This window comes from Saccostrea cucullata, unplaced genomic scaffold, assembly GCF_032062105.1.
Source record: "Saccostrea cucullata isolate Sc308-1 unplaced genomic scaffold, CSIRO_AGI_Scuc_v1 ctg45, whole genome shotgun sequence".
NCBI classification, from domain to species: domain Eukaryota; kingdom Metazoa; phylum Mollusca; class Bivalvia; order Ostreida; family Ostreidae; genus Saccostrea; species Saccostrea cuccullata.
This window is the reverse complement of record NW_026939164.1, coordinates 471-7,500: the sequence shown is the minus strand read 5'-3', so window position 1 is coordinate 7,500 and position 7,030 is coordinate 471.

Here is a 7,030-nt window from a genome sequence, read left to right as displayed (position 1 = left end):
GTGATATTTATATTGAATCATCCTCAGGTAGTGTAGATTCTAGTTTGTTCAAATGATGACCGCCTGGAGGGGGGGGGGGGGAGTAAATTTAAGCCCGATGTGCTCAGGTGAGCGCTGTGGCCCCTGGGCCTCTTGTTTATTTCCTCATGAATGTCTTGGCGCGGTTCCAAAAAAAAACACGTGCAGGGCGGGACAACACCTAGAGAGAAGCAGGTTTGGAGCCCGTGGATTGGCGGAATCAAAGCATGTAAATATAAGGAATAACTGTCAGATTTTTCGAATTCATGAAGATGATCAATGGATTGGCTTGTGTGATAATTTGCATAAACGCCGAAGGCGTTTATGCATAAAATTATCACACAAGCCAATCCATTGATCACTTCATGAATTCGAAAAATAAGACAGTTATTCCTTAAATATATAGGAAAAATCTTTAAAAATCTTCTTCTCCAGAACCACTGGGCCAGGAAAGATGAAATTCTTGTGGAATCATCCTCAGGTAGTGTAGATTCAAGTTTGCTCAAATCATGACCCCCGGGGCAAGGGTGGGGCCAAAATGGCCGACCCAAGTTTTACATAGGAATATATAGGAAAAATCTTTAAAAATCTTCTTCTCTAGAACCACTGGGCCAGGAAAGATGAAACTTATGTTGAGTCATCCTCAGGTAGTGTAGATTCAAGTTTGTTCAAATCATGACCCCCGGGGCAAGGATGGGGCCAAAATGGCCGACCCTAGTTTTACATAGGAATATATAAGAAAAATCTTTAAAAATCTTCTTCTCAAGAACCACTAGGACAGAAAAGATGAAACTCATGTGGAATCATCCTCAGGTAGTGTAGATTCAATCATCTTCTCCAGAACCATTGAGCCAGGAAAGATGAAACTCATGTGGAATCATCCTCAGGTAGTGTAGATTGAAGTTTGTTCAAATCATGACCCCTGGGGCAAGGATGGGGCCAAAATGGCCGACCCAAGTTTTACATAGGAATATATAGGAAAAATCTTTAAAAATCTTCTTCTCCAGAACCACTGGGCCAGGAAAGATGAAACTCATGTGGAATCATCCTTAGGTAGTGTAGATTCAAGTTTGTTCAAATCAAGACCCCCGGGGCAAGGATGGGGCCAAAATGGCCGACCCAAGTTTTACATAGGAATATATAGGAAAAATCTTTAAAAATCTTCTTCTCCAGAACCACTGGGCCAGGAAAGATGAAACTCATGTGGAATCATCCTCAGGTATTGTAGATTCAAGTTTTTCAAATCATGACCCCTGGCCCTGGGGATAGGGTGGGGCCAAAATGGCCGACCCAAGTTTTACATAGGGATATATAGGGAAACCTTTTAAAATCTTCTTTTCAAGTACTTCAAAGCTATGATTAGTGATACCCGGGGTATTTATATGGAATCATCCTCAGGTAGTGTAGATTCTAGTTAGTTCAAATGATGAACGCCTGGAAGGGGGGAGTAAATTCAAGCCCGATGTGCTCAGGTGAGCGCTGTGGCCCCTGGGCCTCTTGTTTTAAATGAATTTATTTTAATTTTCTGCTTGAAAGTAGGAAAAAATTGCATCGTAAAAGTCAAATCTTCTGGACAATTTGGTAGAAAACAACTAAAAACATATTTGTTGTTGGATTGACAGGTCTGCAGTACATGTATTTGATTTCAATGAATGGTCTGATCACATATATCCATGTTTAACAAACCAGTTGTACAGAAGAATCATGGGATCAGAACATCCAGGGTGTCAGGTAATCCCACCCTTTGATAATTTTTTTCCAATGTCTTTTACCATTACCATATTAGTTTTATTAACAATCCACAATTCTAACTTCTTCAATTTCAACCAACAGAGCACAGAGTATCCTTGGATGAAAGTATTCAAGGTTTTTCATATGAATGACTTTACCCTCTTCCAATGGGAGATACATGTACCATTATTAAGAAAAGGTAAAATTGGCTGGGGTCATTTCAGAATTTTGTTAAAAAGAATCACCAGGACAGAAAAGATGTCCTGGTTCTGAAAATCTTTTTTGTTGTGCTAGCTCTGTAAATTTTTTAGGGTATGTCAATTTAGATCTATTTACTATTTAGATGCCATTTATTGTGTAAAATAGATTCAAAGATAATATATATAAACCTGACCCAAATAGAAATCTGGAAAAATAAAACATAAGCTGAACAATTTGAATCATGATTTTTGATTATTTCAGGAAAATATGACAGCTCCGAAGCACTGAAGTCTGCAAGCCGTTGCTTTGGAAGCTGTTTTTGGCCTATTTTACAGTTTACTAAACAGGTTAAAGGTTTTGGATCAGCTGCATCCCCTAAATTAAATTAAACTACCCATATAAACTAAATAGAAACCAATCTTTTTTTTAAATATTGCATTGATTGATTAATGCACACCAACATGGGAAGAAAAATTAAATAGTAATTTTTTGTTGTGTAATTCCCTTTTTCTCGGAAAGAAATGTTAAAATTAAATTACACTACAAGACTTGCTGTTGAAGTAACTATAATCCCTAGCTAAAGTGACCATGTTTGCATGGATAACACCTGCTTTAGTAAGTAGGATGCTGGATTTGACCTGCATTTTCAGAATGAGTGACCAGATTAAAAAATTCAGAAAAAACCTGCATGAATGATGCATCAAAGACACACTACCAGACCTACTTCATATGCTGCATCTTCATTTTTATTTTCTCAGGATTCAACATCAAAATTTTTGGAGCAGATTCATCCCCAATACCTTAGTAAGTATAGATTGCTTCAAGGATGCATGCTATTAAGAAACATTCATTTGGTGGGAAATTAAACTTTTACCCTGTTTAATTATTTAAGTTATAGATAATATTTGTCAGTGTGAATTTTAGTCTTTGATTAAGTATGTTTTAGTGTAGATTTGAATAAGAAATAATCTTTATGGGAAAACAATAAAGTTAAAACATAGTTACTTTGTCAGTTGTATAAAAATATTCTTAAAAGTTAAAATTTTTATAAATTTGTTTTCATTTAATACAGCATTTTTTGATTTTTTTCAATATTCAGCCCTGTCTACAAAAGTATGTACATCAGCTGATAAAGTTTGGTGTATACTGTCAAGCCTCATTCTCCAAACACTTTCTGAATGAAATTTATATGAAACACACCTGGTACATGTATTTCTAATTATTTCCTAGAAACTACGTACAAAAGAAGAAATGCTTGGATTAACATACCTCCATGTATATGCCACTTTGAGATGTGGGCAAAATACTGCCTCATCCTGCCTCCATAACATCATGAACATCAGCCCAGGCTTTGAAGCATTAAAAGGCACTGTAAGTATAATCATGTCTATGTCAAAATGTAAACTGTAATCAGTGTTGTCCTATTTTCATGCATCCTTGTACATATGATTTGTAAATTTTTAATACATATAATATATGCAGAAATTTGTACCTGAATGTGCATTAGCATGTGTGTACCAGTAAGGCCTAAAATAAAATATTATTTGTTTGCAGTTGCCTACTGACCCACTGAAAATGCACCCGACCCAAACTTTTTTTTAGCAATTTAGTAACAGTGCTTTCCCTTTATTTCAAAGTAAAGGATTAGAGTTCAATTGTAACAGGCTAGAGGCTGAGGTTTTTGAACTAAATCTTTGTAGACCTTGCAACAAATTTTTATTTCAAAGCAGCCTTTTTGTTGATTGAAGTGGTCAATTTGGCCGTTGGCCGGTTCTTTGGGAAAACAATGAGTAATATTTTTTTTTCAGGATATTGAAACTGTTTCATTTTCAAATGTTGTCTTTATCAGTCAGTAGTTTATATTAGAGTGGAGCTTATTCATGTATAGTAGGCCTATGAAAAACTCTATTTTATGTTATCTAACAAAAGTCTGAAAACATTTTTTTTTTTCAAAAAAAAAAAAAAAAAAAAAGAATGCCTACCTACGGCTACCTACCCAGTCTAAAAATTATAGGTCGGCAACTGCAAACAGAGAATTTTTATAGCTTGGCCTAAGCAATTTCTGTACAGAGACCAGAAGAGCTTATGTCATGTGATAGTATTAGGTGTCCATCTTTCTGTAAACAATTTTTCAAAATGCTACTCCTTCCACAGTTATTGTTACCGGTAGATTTCAGTAACTTGGCACAGAAGTAGACTAAATTAAGATACATAAATCTTTTTATCAGTTTTTAATTTCCATGAACCATGTTGCCTCAGTTACTAAAATTAGGAATTTCTGTAAAAGTTCCTTCTTCTACAGTTTAAATCTGATTGCAACATTGCCACAAAAAGAGACTAAATCAAGTATCATTAATTCATTCATTGCTGTTGCAAAGTTTCAAGTCCAGCTGCTGTTTTTCTTGAGTACAAACTAGTAGTAGAGCTACAATCTTGACAAAGACTTCTGGTTATTTCTGGTACAAAATGAAAATATAGCCAGACCAAGATAAACTGAAAAGTTATACAAACTAGAGGTACTGTGAGCAATGAGCTCACTAAATGATACTCCCCGCCTCCCATATGGTTGTAATGGCAAAGTCCATGTTTTGCTGTGGCCGGGAAACCCAAAATATGTGTCGGATCAAAAAGTAAAATAGGAGGTGCACAGTGGCAATATGTAATAAAGATTTTGTGAAAGTTTCATTAAATTTCACTACGTGGTATAAGAGGAGTTGCGGATAAGAGATGGGTACCCAAAAGCTAAACAGACAGACGGACGTACAGCTAGGTGGACGGACGGACATACCGATTACAGTATACCCTCCCACTTTTCAAGTGGGGGGTATAATAAATATCATATAATGTAAAGAATTTCACTAGATTTGATTGTACTAAACAGGGTAATTCTAAGACACAGAGGTCGGTGAATTTCCCTGCCTATAATGATGTAAATTCCCCAGTTATATTGGTATACCTCCTTTACTCCCTTATAAGGGGAGGAACCTTAGATCCTCTTCTACTTTTTGAATTTCCTCTTCTATTTAAATTTAATATGGACAACCCTGACTAAATTAACCGTGTGTTCTCAATCAATGCCTTCTCCAAATGTAAAAAAAAAATCTCTTAAAAAGTAGATTTTACCTTTCTGTGATAGATGATATCATTCACACATAATTCTGTAAGCTTTTGGATTCCATCCATCTACTTCCATTTCTAAATCTGCAAATCAAAAATAATCAGAACATAAATTTCCAAGATAGTCTACATTGGACCATTATCATTACTGTGGTATACCCCACTTCTCTCTTTCTCTCTTTTTTAGATTTTTGAAATTAAATCCATATTGCTTTATTAGCCAATTAATTTTAACATCAATATATATTTACATGATTGATTAATAGGAGATGGAATATTTGAATCAGTTACTTCAAAGATATTGCACTTTTTTCACAATAATTTATCATAAATATCAAGTTTATCCTGAGAAACCATAAAAGAATTGGATCAAAAAACTGTAGCTCTTTGATGAAAGAATGAAAGTTAAAAAAATCAGTTTATGATACTGCTGCTGGTTCATGTGTTCATCAATGATGAAGATAAAGTTTAGATTGAAGTTTATAATGTGACTTAAGGAGACGAAACTTAAAGGTTTTTTTTTTTGGTTGTTCCCAAGAAAGGAAAAGCATTTTCAGAGTCCTTTTAGATAAAATCTTTTTATGTTCTATCAGCAATCAGGCAACATCAAATATAGATAAGCATATACTTCATAATTACATTATAAGAGGAAACAGTTTTAGGATCAATGTCATGTGATGCATTGTAGCGTGTTATCTCTTCATAGTCAGTTTCGACCCACGGGAATGCGACTTAATGGATTATTGTCATTTACCCACAACATAACCTAGTATTTTAGTATCCAGTGAAAGGAACTAATGACTGGATGTCTCCTAATTATTGATATTTTGTTATTCCACAAAAGCCCAAGTAAAGAAAGTTTAATGAAGTGTACAAGAGGTTGATCGTTACAGGACAAGAGTAGTGTAGATAAACTGATAGGAGCTTTTATTTATGTTTGGTGGACAGGAAAATTTGTGTTGCAGGGTCTGTAAAACCATTTCTAATTTTCAAAGCCCCTGCATGGAATATGGGCCTAAAAATGTCAAAATGTGTTACCTGTCATACATATAGCTGTCTGTGAATGGACTGTAGCATTACAAATCTTAGAAATTTGGTTACCAAATAAAAATCAATTTCTAAGTGCTTAGGTTCACTTTATGCATAAAATGGCTTGTTCTTATATGAATTAATAAGCTATTACCCTCTTTCCCATTTCATATATCAAAATAAAGTGGAGACTTAGTGCCTTCATTTCCTGTAATAAATTTTTTTTTAGAGAATCTAAGTATTGGAACATAGGCTTTGCCTTGAATTGTGCCAAAAACACACATATTTGACTACCTTCAGCAAAGAATTAAAATTTGAGCATAGGCCCACGATCCAAAAATTGAAACATGTTTTTTTTTTCATCTTCAAAACAGATCTTTTAGTTTATGCAATGTAATAGCATATTTTGGATCAAAGGTTGTGCTCTGCATGAAATATTTTAAAAATGCTTCAACATTTTCAAAGGAATTTACAGGATATGGAAAAAATGGCACATTTAAGTACATCATAATGCATTGACTAGAGGGAAAATAACGTTATGTTCAATGAATATATGGTCACCAATAGTCCAAGTGATAAATACTACGTTTTTAAACTAATCTAAGCAGTTTGGATTTTGCAGAAATTCTCAGGGCAAAAAAAGACCCTAAGTGGCTCTTGCTCTTTGTTTTGTCCTATTGCTATATCACTTGAGTTACGTAAAAAATAATTTTTCAGTCCTTTAACAAAGCTTTTTCAGAAGTGCAACATAAAATGAAATTTTATATTAGAACTTTTAAAATTTTTTGAAGATATAAAATTTAAGAATTCATGTTTACCAAGGTATCTCTCAGAGTGATTTACTTTTATCATTTCTTTAGTTTGACAAATTGATTTTGCATTCAACTGTGATTAGGTTTAGTAAAAACTGGAGAAAATTTGAAAATTGGCCCCT